Genomic DNA, 13,919 nt, shown 5'->3' on the forward strand with positions numbered 1-13,919 from the left:
TCCACCCTAACCCAGGCCCCTCCACTACTATACCCACTGCTACAAACCTACATGGACCTAATATCCCTTGCAAGAAAAAAACCCTCTGACCTCTTCATACTCAATATAAACATCCTCAGCATCATGAATAAAACTGTAGAGCTACATGCCTCTAGATCCTTCTATAACCCTGACATTGTACTCTTAACTGAGACCAGCCTCAAGCTCCACATCAAAGATACCACCATATCTCCTCCTAGCTGCAACATCCTTAGATGTGTTCAAATAGCTAAAAGAGGCAGGGGCACTGGCCTACTTTACAGGCACAACCTTACTCTCCAACAAATATTTGAAGATATCCCCTCTTTCAGCTATGCAGAAACCCTGTTTGCAAATATATAATTAAACTAGCAGAAACAACTTAACATTATAGGTGTCTACTTACCACCAGTCTACAATATTGCCATTCTAGAGTCCATTTTACATTGGACTTCCACCACCCTCCCTCAGGAGACACTTATCCTGGGGGACTTCAACATTGATTGAGCCTCTTATCATGGCATCCCTCCCGAAGTACCACTTAAACTTATTTAACTTCACACAGCTTATCCAAGCCCCCACTCATATACACAAATCCACCAAAAAGGAATCCATATTAGACTGGATCCTAACCAACAAGCCTCATCTGCCAGTATATCTGGTATGTTACCCGACTCCCTCACTGATCACCTACCCACATTCATAGTAAGACAGCACACAAATCCCATAAAACCCCCATCCTACTTTCTATCTGTAGTATCAAAAATGTCCTACCAGACCAATTCATCAACACCTTAAAAAAATAAATTGGTCACCTCTTAAAACTCTACCATTAGATGAAGCAGTGGAGTACTTTAATACTACCTTGTTAGGTATCCTTAGTCTTTACGGCCCCCCAGTGTATAATTTGTACTAAAACCAACACAGCCCCCTGGATCACAAAGGACACAGATCCCTACTAAAACAACGAGACATAGCTTGGGCAAGCTGGCGTACCAACAAAACAAGTACAAATCGACAATACTTCCTAGAGCTCAGAAACAAAGCAAAAAAACTAATACATAATGACAAAAAAAGTTATTATATCCAGCTACAAAAAACTCACTGCAACAATCCACAAAAATTCTGTTCCGCAATCAACCACATTCTCCAACCAGGTAAAATCACCTCCCCAAACCCTAACATTGAAGGTGATAACAATGATATTGTAAACCAGTTTAATGACTATTTCACCTCCTCCATCCAAAAGTTATTTAACAATTTCCCCACTACTACTATAAATACCCCCAAAATACAAAACTGTCACCATAAGACCAACACCCAATTCTCTCCAAAACCAGTTCCAACTGACCTAATTTGTAAACACCTTGCCAAATTGAAACCTACCACTCTCGTTGCTGATAAACTCCTTGCTGATTACCTCAGGATTGCCACCTCTGCCATTGCCTACCCTATTTCCATACTCATCAATAGATCCATAGCTGAACACACTGTTCCCTCTCTCTGGAAAATTTCTTACATCGTCCCCCTACACAAAGGTGGTTCCTTGACAGAACTTAGTAATTATCACCCCATAGCTATACTATTTCCCCTATTAAAAATCATAGAAAAATGTGTACACACCCAACTACTGAATCATCTTCTTCAATATAACCTGTTAGCAAATTCCCAGCATGGATTTCGGCCAAACCATAGTACCATCTCTGCCCTTATATCCTTTACTGACCACGTCAACCAACGAAGAAATCTCGGTAACTTAGTATCTCTTGTCTTCCTAGATCTATCAAAGACACTTGAAATAGTATCCCACTGCAAATTACAATTGACTCTAAGCTCAATCTGGATAACTCCTCTCTGCTGTGGTTTAAAAAAAATCTGTCCCTATGGCAACAAGCTGTTAAATAGCATAACTCTCTCCCCATTTCTCCCAGTGGGACAAGGTGTTCCACAAGGATCCATTCTTGGTCCCTTACTATTTTCCATCTTTACTAATAACCTCCCCTTGGCTACCCAACAAACTAATATAGTACAGTATGCTGATGACACCGCCCTTATTTTCCCAGCCCCCTCTCTACAATTACTCCAAGATAGAACCCAGGAAGCCTTCACTACTATAGAAAAATGGCTAAATTCCTCCCGACTCATACTAAACCCATCTAAGACCCAACTCATGATCGTCCACCCATCCAAAACTTTTACCCCATCTCACCATTCTCAATAACATCCTCCAACAATACTCTTATCACACCAGTAACTCAAGCCAAGCTGCTAGGTGTAACTATTGACCAAAACCTAAAATTCAACAAACATATACACTAACAATTGCCAAAGTTCATAAAAGACTAGGTTCACTCTACTTCTGCAAGAGCTTCCTCACACAGGAATCCCGAATCATTATCTCTCGTACCCATCTACTCTCCACCTTACTATACACTTCCCCAGTTCTAACTAACCTAAACAAGTCTGACCTTCTGAAACTGTCTACCTGCTACAATAAAATCTCAAAACTTGCAACCAGTGCTAAGTTTTGTTCTCACCATTGCCTCTCCATAAAACAACTAGGATGGTTAGAACTCCCTATCCTATTAAAATATAATAAACTTCTCCTGACCCATCAACTGCTATACCAACCAAATAAAATACCTAAAATACCTGCCTTCACTGGTCTGCTCATCTTCCATAATACTGTGCGTCAACTAAGATCTTCCAATGCTGCCCTACTGACAGTTACCAATTGCTTACATAACTCAGGCCAATCTCTTTATTCCTAAGCAGTTGTTAAGGCCTGGCACTCTATACCCCCTGACATTAGATGTCTAAATAGTAAACATACTTTCAAATCCCTACTAAAAGATCTCCTCTTCAAAACTTGGATATGTTCCTGTACAGAACCAGACTAATTTCACCTTTTCCTGACTTTCAACATCCCTAGATTACAGATGTACTGTGTAGTTTCACTTAGCGCATAGTACTGTGAACCAGGTGTTTAGGCCACCTTTATAGTTATGATTTCTAGTTTATGACCCTGTTTGTGTATGGAAACTTATTTTTGAATTTATGTACAAGCAATTGTATATTTGTTCTATAATAATTTGTTTAATTGTTTCTCAGTATTCTAACCACTGTATGCTGCATCATTTATAAAACTCTGATTATACTCCTTTTTATGTGTTCTACGCACTTTGTACAAAATAGCTATGTTTATATAATTTTTTAATATTTTTATTATTTTTTATACATTTTTACTATGTATCTGGAGCTTTCCTCCCTGGGTCTCCACTGAAAATGGTCACCTTGTGTCCAGTCGGACTAACCCGGTAAATAAATGGAAAATTAAATGGAAAATTAAATAAATAAAATAAAACAAGAGGGCTACATATGAGCAAAAAGGGTTCCTATTATATAATCGAAGACGCAATCCTTCAAATGTGTCTTGATCGAACTTGAAAGCATGAAACACCAAAATAACGAAACAGTATATAAGTGATTTCTTTCCCTGTGAAAGAAATCGCTTGGCCGCCTCTGTTACTCTGCCATTTTTGGCACTGTAGTATGATCTCGGATTTGGTATATTTAAGTAGGGGGGTTTGGGGGTGTGGTGGGCGAAGTCCTCCACTTTATGTAATGTTTTGAAGTTTTTATTTATTTATTTATGTATTTATTTTAGGTGGAGCAGCGATATTTTTCCCTGGGAAAAAAAATCTTTGTTCCAAGTGCTCGGGATTGTAAGCTTTCACTTACAGGGTCGATAAATCAGCGTTCTCTTTTTTAAGCATTCGATGATTTAATATAGACCCAGCAAAAATTGCCATCTCTGTCAAGGGCAACCATAAATCCTTTTTCGACTATGTCAGAATCCCTAGAAAAGTACACGGCTTTTCACCACATTCTTCTTCTTCTTTCGGCTTTTCCCAGTTAGGGGTCGCCACAGCGGATCACCTGTCCGCTCATGAGTGGCAGTGGAGTTTTACAGTGTCGAGTTGCCAGCCCGGCACCCAACCTTCCACAGAAGGCACACACTCACACCTAAGGCCAATTTAGAGTGTCCAATCCACCTACAGCATGTCTTTGGGATGTGGGAGGAAACCAGAGCACCAGGAGGAAACTCACGCGACCACAGGGAGGACATACAGACTCTGCACAGAAGGCACCTCAGTCGGGGATCGAACCGCAGAACCTCTTGCTGTGAGGTGGCAACGCTAACCGCTGCACCACCATAGCCGCCCGGCTTTTCACCACATTACTACATAAAAATAAAACCTACTTTTCACCTGAGGATATAGCGAACATATTAGCATATGCATTTAGTTAAAAAGGGTCCCACAATCATCCCTAATTTCTCCTTGCTTGACATTAGATCCACACCTCTCAATGATTATCTCTGATCTTTTAGGTAAAATACACAAGTTGTATGTAATCTGACAGGGTACCAGGTTGCTTTCTTGCATGGATGAACATCTGTATCTCTACTATGCCACTAAATCTGTTCAGTCTGAGCTTTTTATCTAGTTTAATATTGGAGGTGTGGAGAACATCAGTGGTAGTCCTCCACTGCAGAAGAATGGAACTACCACTCATTGTGGCAACTATAGATTGATTAGCCCTACCAGATGTAATCATATACCTCATAAACAAAGACATTGCAGTTTATAGTCTCCAAACCCAAGCCAGTTTGGGATGCTGAAGGACATGTCTTGCCTGCTAAACCTGTCAGACTTCTGTGAAAAAGTCACGGAGGCAGTGGATATGAGCAAGTCTGTGTCTTCAGTTCATGTAGACATTGCTAAGGCTTTTGATACCATTCCAGACTTGATTATTACAAACAGGTTAATCAAACTAAATATAAACCCTTATGCAACCAGATAACCAACTGGATAGCAAACTAGTTTACAGACAGAATCTACCAAATTATGACTGGGAGCACAGATACCGCTAAATGACTCACCACTAGTGCACAAATAGCCTCATGCTCACAGACAACTACTTATGCTTAACCTATAAGTATGAGATGTAGATAACTGCCAAATTTATAGGCTAGCCTCTCATTAAAGCATGATAGCAGAGCTCAACAAGTTGTCAGTACCACAGTCACCTCACACCAGCAAGCCATTCAATGAAGATATCTTATGCTGAGGTAGTTAATGTATCTCTCCTAAAGCTACAATAGATTCTTAAAAATACACCTGACCATCGACATACGAATACTCAGTACTGGAGCCAGACCCATATGGTATTTACTTCTTTGTTATTAAAACATGTGGTAGGGTAGTATGGTTGGCCACGTTTGTAGATGATTGCAGCTAATGAGTTGTCTTCAGCTCTCCACTAGATTCCCTGATACAAAACAAGAAGAACTAACACAAACAAATGCAGCCTTTACCATAGTATAAAACTGAAACTGAAAATGTATATCCTTGTGTGCTTTTGAAAATTTAAGAAATAGTGCACCTATTGTATAAACAACATACATACCCTGATAATGTGAGTATTGCCAGCTATGTCAGGAGAAGTAGGGCAGTGGATATGTAACATATGCCGGCACAGCTAGCTGGAATATATATTTTATTTTTATTTTTATTTTACATTTGTTTACCGGTAAAGTCCGACTGAACACATGTCCATTTACAGTGGAGGCCCGGGGAGAAAAGCTCCACATTCAGTACAGAAAAAAAAATAGTTGAACAACATGATAACAATATGATCACCTATACAGAAGCAAAAAAGTGACAATAGATAAAAATACAACTTTTGATACAAAAACAAAATTTGACACTAGATAAAAAATACAAGTTTCGATACAGAAACTGATATTAAATAAGCATATACACACACATACATACAATTTAAATTCACTTTAAAATCATTTGTTCTTCCTTAAAATTTGTTTTATGTTAGCTGCTGTATTCAGACTTGGTGAACCGTCTACTTTTAATCATGTAATCCATTCATACTCACATATTTCAAGAATATTATTATCACCACCCCTTCTTCTCTTATGCTTAGTATCTACCACCCTAAAATGAAATCTATGATCAGTACATTACTGATTACTTTCCTCCATATTTCTGACTTGTGTTCAGTTATTCTCTTTTTTAACTTCCTGGTACACTTTTCTATGTAAAAGGCTGAACATTTTATATAGTTTGCCATATAAACAATAGTGGATGTATTACATGTTGCATAGCAACAAAACAAGTACTTCTTACCCATAACACTGTGTATAAATTTACTATTCATCTCAATGTCATTGCAGCATTTACAGTTATAACATGGAAGGTACCATTTTTCCTATCTTTAAAGGGGGGAGGGTTATCCAATAGGTCTTTATAACATAATCTTTTCTTCAAGCTGGGATAATTCTGATGAGAGACTGGGCTTTTCTTCAGTCACTATTCTCTTAATTCCGGGCATCGTTCCTAAAATATTCCAATTCTTAGTAATTATAATTACCCCCCCCCCTGATCTCCTAGTACAAGTTATAATATAGTGCATATGTACATGTTTCCCAGTACATTTTGATTGCAGTAATTACTTGTAAAATATGGTCTAGCATCATTACACCTACTGTTCTTCACCTCATTCTTGATCTCTTGTAATAAACTGTCGCTATAGCATCATTCTCTAAATTCATCTATCATTTCATCCATTTTTTGATAACAATGTATATCATCTGTATTTAACTGGCTGACTCTTAATAATTGACCCTTGACTATGGCCTTGAACATATGCGGTGACAGCTCTGATCACTCCTGAAAGGCGTACAGCATTGGTCAAACACTATCATTTGTATTAATATTAATTTCATTCAGTATAATTGGGTAGTCTTGTAGGAGCCTTGGAGGAGCTGGCTTTGGAGTTTCTGGTGGTGGTGTAACTACCTTATTGTCTGGGCAGAAAGTGGCATAGCAAGTAAATCTGTGCCAGCCTTTCCCAGGTGTGTGTCTTTGTTTGTGTGTGTGTGTGGACATCAAATATCAAAGAGTGCACGTGTCATCTACTGTGAGCAGGGACACAAAGCACTGGATTCACAGAGAACATGAGAGGGTGCTGGAGGACTTACCTTGGACACTTGACTGAGGACTCCACCTTTCCGTTGTGCCAGTGGAGAGTTTGTTGGGGAGCTGAGTGAGACAGAGAAACCAATCCCCAGACTGACTGTGTTCCCTGTCTGCTAGTAAGGGAAATTGTGCTTGATGCAGAGAGCTGCATGTGGAAGGACTGGGTGTATCCATTTTTGTTCCAAGTGAATGTCCCTCTTCAGTGCCAGTGGTGAGGAATCAGGCTCCTTGATTACTAGCCCATAGTGGTGAACATCACTCATAATTCAAACAGTTATTAGGCACTTTTGCAGATGATCAATTCTCCTTTGACCACCATATATTGACACTGCTTAGAAATCTTATCCAGCTGATTGCTAAAGGTATCCTTTCTAAGTTCAAACATGCTGTCATCATCTGTACTGTTCCTTTACTTGATCCGTACTTGAATGTTATACTTCAGTTGGCATGCACTGAACTAGATATATAACTCAATATATAAGGAACCAGCATTTCTTTAACAAAAACCTCAATGGCCTGAATGCCATAATCTATGCTAAATGTCTTATAGGTTTAGCTCTTCTCCACCCTTTAGTGATTCATATGAGTTTACCTCTGTCTAGCCTATAAAGCCTCAAGCAACCCCATCCTGTGTAATCCCCTACATGTCCATAAAACTCAAACATCATGTCCACCCAAATCAGAGACCTCCCCTTTCCCAAAATACAAATATTAAAAAGTGTATCAGTAGTTCACATATGAATATTATGCTCCCTCTCTTGTATTTGCCAATTTATCTGTCAAAATATTAAATAATTTAAGGACACATATGGTTATTTCTGTTTTCTCCTATTGACATTTATTCAATTTTTTTTTAATTTCTGGATGTTGTTCTAAGTTATGCAATTTAAGAAATAAAAAAATGCTTGCATTACCCAATTTCTTGGATGCCATTTAAAGTGCCTTCATGGTGTCTTACAGACTAATACAAAAGCAATGCTCTTAAATTCATAACAAGGGAACCCAATGGACAAAGAACAAAAAGAACTGATTAGAAAATACTAATAAGAAAGAAAGAAATACAAGCATTCCTTATATGAGGTTAGCTGTGGCTCTGAATTTCCCCAGCGCAGACTTATAAAAAATCACAATGAAGGCAGAAGGGTGACTACATAATACTGATCAGTCCAATGGGAAAGAAGAGATGTGCTAAGTGAACCAATTAGAACCATAGAATTATCAGCCAGTCAGCAAATCATGGATATCATAGTGACTGAAGGAGAATAGAATTTTAAGGCTGAGAGCCAATTACTATTCTATAAATTCTCTTGTTGCCCTGGTACTAAGGACACAGGAGTCATGCCACTGGTGCAAATCATTTCATTATGGGACCTTATTCACAGAGTGAAATGGGACTGAACTAACCTGTCAGTCGGGCAGTACCTGGAGGTGCTGAATCTGGCTAAGATGGGCATAGCACAATTTTAAGAGAAAAATGTGTTAGAAAAAAAAAAATATATATATATATATGTATATAAAACAGCTGCTGATGTTATACTTGTTCTGAACTGGCTATTTATTCATTGATCTTGAGATATAAATTCTGGCCTATAATTATCCTGCTATTCACCAGAAGCTGCAACTTTTTCATTCCCTTGTATTTTAATTATAGTGAAACAGTGCATGCCTCAGTGTTTTCTAAATATTATGCAAATACTTTCATCCTTTCACCACACTTCAAAAATTTCACTGAGTTTCCAGTTATAATAAAATGACTCAGTAGTTTTCACAGATGTATCCATGTTAGAATTTTACTGTTCTTGAAAACAGAGTTTTTAGGCTGGGAGTCATCCATTAGTCTACAAATTCTGTTGTTGCCCTGGTACTAAGGACACAGACGCCATGCCACTTGTAAAGATCATTTCATTATCGAACCTTATTCATACAGTGAAAAGGGACTGAACTGGCCTGTCCACCATGGAAATGTCAGTGGAATCTGGCAGTATTGTGGTCAAGTGCAATCTAGCAGGCCTAGTGATACAGTGGTTGTAATGCTAGCTTTGTCTCTATGTAGTAAGAAAATGCTGTGGTCTTCTGATAAAACAACATTCTTCAAATGAACCTGGCTCCAGAGCACCAACAAAAGAAATGAAGGCACAGGATAATGTCTAATAACAGAAGGATTCATATAGTGTTGCTTAGCCAAGATGACTGATGATTGAATTATATGAGTTGCCATCGTAGATGATTAATCGATAGCACCTAATTTGGTGCATAGAGAGCTAATTACCAGCAAAACAACTATGGAAAAAATTGTTGCCAGTGAGAAATCTACACTTTGACACCCTGGCTAAGACGAGTTAAATATGCTGGTAGTTGCAGAAACAAAGACTGTAGTAGTAGGTGAAACTATAAGAATGAACGGAAGTACATCAGTTGATGGGCAGGAATGCCTGTACAATGAGAACCACCCCATGGACAGACAGTGAGGCCATCAGTGATGCTATCTGCCTGGTATCAAAAGGAAAGACCTCATGGGACATTGCAAATTACCCCAAGTACTTAGAACTGCTGTGGAGAATGCTGCATTAAAAATTTCCATGGGAGGAGCATCCAGTAAGGATAAAGCTAGCAGGCTGGGAACCAGAGGAAATCTTCACCTCATGCCCTGTATTGTAGCTGAAGTTAGGCCATCCACAGTGATATCTCTGGCTCCTCACCTATTCCTGCAACTGCACTTCTGGTGATTTTTGTTCAAGTTATATTCTTAATCTTCACTTATTGACCCTGAAAAGAAGCCTGCAAGACATATGTGATCAGAATAAAATGCATTACCAGTCAGATCATCTTTCATAAGTCCAGGAATAAACAGATCTTTTTCAGTTTTTCTATCAGTACAATGTAATTATTGCAACAACTGCATTTAAGTGGTCGAATACATTAATGGGAATGTCATCAATTCTTGCTACTTTGTTATTTTTTAACTCTCATAGTATATACACAGGCCTGTCATATTATTCTAACACTTTCTGAGTCTGCTTCCTTGTAAATATCATTGCATTCTTGTTTTGGTCTAATCTTCCAGAACATTGAACATCTGATTGAAATCCTCAAATAGTTCTCTTTCTCTACTGGCTATAACGTCTCTACATTTCTGAGCACCATTCTAGGTCTCGTCATTCATCCTTTTTGACTGTTTTTTTTCCTCTTTTTGTAGAATCTTTCCACTTTCTAAAATAACTTTTTAAAAGTCTTCCTGTTCATCTTTTGACATTTCTACCATTTGTATCTAATGTAGCAAATTAAGTCTGCAGACAGTTTTTGGCCTTCAGTGATATGTTTTGAAGCTTTAGTACATGGCTGTCATGTTCATGTGTAACATTAGCCTTGACTTGCATGCACAAACGTGTGATCTGTGTCACGTCAACTTTATATTTAGTCTTTATGTCTGTCTTTGAGCTTTTCTAGTATTTAATTCCACAGATGTATTTAACACAAATTTTGTACAGTCCATTAGATGTAGTCTGTGTGTACAATTGCTACTTGTATTGCTGAAACATGGTATTTAAATGGACAGGCTGTTTGTATTATAAAATCTTATCTAATGTTATCTTACTTCTTTTCCATTACCAGGCTTATACATTTCAATACCTTAACCTTCTTTGTTTCCAACTTTCATGGTGTGGTCCTCTCACACATAACTATCAATAGATCCTGTTTGTATGTTCAGTCAGTTTCAACTTGTACTAGTTCAAAGAACTGATCAGCTTTGTCTTCTTCTGTTCTTCTTGCTGGTGTATATATGTGAGTGATAGCTATATTAATGAAGGCACTTGGCAAATGAATAGATATAGATATGCATTTATAGACTGCATCATATTTCATTTCAGGTCTTACAAACTTCTACTTAATTATAAATCTGGCACCGTTTCTCTGTTTTTCATTTTCACAGTAATATGGACTAAATATTTTGGGAAAGCTGTAGCATTGCAGCTTAGCACTTTTGGAGTAAAGTTAGCTTTTCTGGATGTTGGTGAGGTGTTGTGTGTACATACAGAATTAAAAACTCTTAATTTTCAAGTTCTACTTTAGAACACTTTTGTTTGTAGAGGATGATTGTATAATGGGAAGACAAGAAAGGAGGGCATTTGGACTTAAAAACTTGTCTTATTTACCTTTATAAATTCTGGAAGGTGTCCATTTTAAATTTAGTGGTTCTTTCAGAAATTCAAAATTCTGTACAAGTGTGGCATATAGTAGTGTGATGCTTGCTGAGTTAAGTCAAATAGTGAATTTTGGTGAAGTTATGCTTCTTATAGTGAAATAACAAAATAATTTTCATGATACAGTTGAAAGACATTTACACAGTGTGGCTCTCCTCTGTAACAAAGAAAAGTGCTGGACAAGGAAAATATAGTACAGAGTGTAAAAATAACTCCTAAAAGAAACAAACAAAAAATCCAGGACGTGTGATGAGTGTTAACCTCTGATTCAAGCTTAGGTCATGACATAATACATAGCACATTTCGTCTACATCCATATGAGATTTCCGTGGATTCATTTGTTTTTTCACACCTCTGAAAGACATGTCACCGGACCATCTACACTGAACTGACTACAGTACTGCATTTCCCTCTGCCTTTTTGACTTTCAAAATGACTGTAGAAAAAAGTCATTCATCTATAGCTGATGCATGGATGAAAATGTAAAGAAGCAAGGTAAATATTTAACAATTAAATGAGTCAATAAATAAATATGTTTTTTATTTTTATGTGTCTTATTTGAGTAGAATAATGAAAACTGTTGCTTGTGTTCTATTTGACTTGACTAATAAATAAAAATAAATGCATTCATAATGTAATACTATGAAGGAATCCACATGAAAAAAAAAGGAATCTTCATGTCTTATTGAAAATATCTCTTCATTATGGCTCTCTAACAAAAGTACCACGTGAAGGAATAATCCTGGTGCAAGCACAGAAGAATTTTAAGCCATTATACTTATTCTAAAATTGTTTTCCTCATAGGAAAAAACAATCTTTTTTATTTATTGCTTGCAGACTTAGGATTTCAAAGTAAAAACAAGGCATGTGGAGTAAATAATTTGTTACCCTGCTATCATGCTACAATCGTAGCCTAATAAGGATATATAATCATCCATATTGCTTTTGCTAGGGTATCAAGGACAGCAATGACAGACCACTACAATGCACATATGTATGACTAGTGTCAGCTGTGGGGCTTGTAAATCAACATTAATCCACATGTTGATTTCTAGTCTAATGGCAATATGACACTGTAGATACATCAAAAGTTATAGCTGACATATTTTTTTACATGCATAAAGATATTCATTAATACAGAATGATATTACAACACTGTGGGTTGTACATAAAACAGCAGGCTAGGAAATATTACATTAAACCACAAGTTTCTGTTACATTGTTGTATTCCTCATATTGATTACCACTTTCTCTTCACAGGACTTGGGCCAATGTGATGCAATGTTTACTCCATAGAATAAGTTCATAAGTTGAGATCAGACTTATAGACAAACACTTGGTTAGCATTAGTTTAACAGAGTGAATGACATTGCAGGTCAGCTGTTGTGCTTCTCTTTCCACGTTGAATCATCGAAAGCTTGAAACATCGAAATTCTGATCATCGCGACCAGAACATCGAGTTGCAAACCATCGAAGATTCAAAGGGAACATAAAAAAAAGAAAAAGACCTCTAAAAACAATTTTATGCAGGAGGGCTTTGCCCCCCTGCACCCCCCCCATGTGGGGGGCTGTGTCCCCACCCCTCCCCCTGACTTTAATATACCAATTCCGAGATCGCACTACAGTGGGGTAAAGGGAAATCTCTGTTTTAGCACTATATGCAGATGCACTAATCGGGAGATTTCCCGTACCCTGTCTGCAGTGCCATCACAGAAATGGTGCATTCACAGACACAGTGTGCAGGGCACCTTGCTGCCCTGCAGAAACACTAGCTTCTTTCCCTGTTTTACTTACCCTTTTTCTTCCCCTTGACAACATTGATGTTCTAAACACTCGATGATATGGTCTCGACCATATGAATTTCGTTGGTTTAGAATTTCAATGTTTTCAAGTGGAACCGTGCTCCTAGATAGAAAACAAAACTTGCAACTTGGAGGCTGTGATTTTAGTACTAAAACTCCAAACGTAATGTAGCTGTATGGTTTAACTTTCCACACAGCCTGTACATTATGAATAAAATGTCTGAAACATCAGACTCACAAGGGGAAACTGCATGCCCCAGTTGTAAAAATGAGAAGTAACATGCCCAGTAGGAAGTAACAGCAATCTGAAGTTAGCACTGCTGTATCTCATAAGTGCCATAAGATCATTCAGTACTGAAAACCGACCGGCTTGATAAAAGGGTCAGACTGACTAGGATTTCCAGAGGGAGAGCAATAATTTAAACCCACATGTCCTTGATGATGTATCCCATAAATCAAGTTGGATCTTCTGTTATGGTTGTCTAATGTTGTCCTTGCAGGATATGTCATACACTTGGTTTTGCCACAGATGTAATGGTTTCTTACTTTAAATTTAGCAGTTTCATAGACCTAGCTGCTCCCAAAGGATGTTTTTCAGGCAGACTTAATATTGGTTAGTCACAGTGTTCTATCATGCTTCAGTTAAGTGTGCCGTTCAAAGGTTTGCTACTGCATCTGTCTTGCTGATTATTTTTTTTATTTTTATTTAGAAATCGTGTCAAGTTCAGTCACTTGTTTAGTGCCTTGCACCATATCTCTAAACATTTGCTAAATAGGACTCATAATAATTACATGCAGAGACATTCTCATAACAAAATATCACTCTTCCATGTGTACGT

The 13,919-nt window shown here is 37.7% G+C and overlaps 1 protein-coding gene across 1 annotated transcript in view; it reads left to right on the forward strand.

Annotated features, from left to right (window-relative positions):
- Nucleotides 1-13,919, forward strand: part of LOC122788638 — a 1,051,127-nt gene that overhangs the window by 497,298 nt on the left and 539,910 nt on the right. The window lies entirely within an intron of this gene.

This window comes from Protopterus annectens, chromosome 14.part0 (assembly GCF_019279795.1).
Source record: "Protopterus annectens isolate FY-2018-M chromosome 14.part0, PAN1.0, whole genome shotgun sequence".
In the NCBI taxonomy this organism is placed as follows: Eukaryota; Metazoa; Chordata; order Ceratodontiformes; family Protopteridae; genus Protopterus; species Protopterus annectens.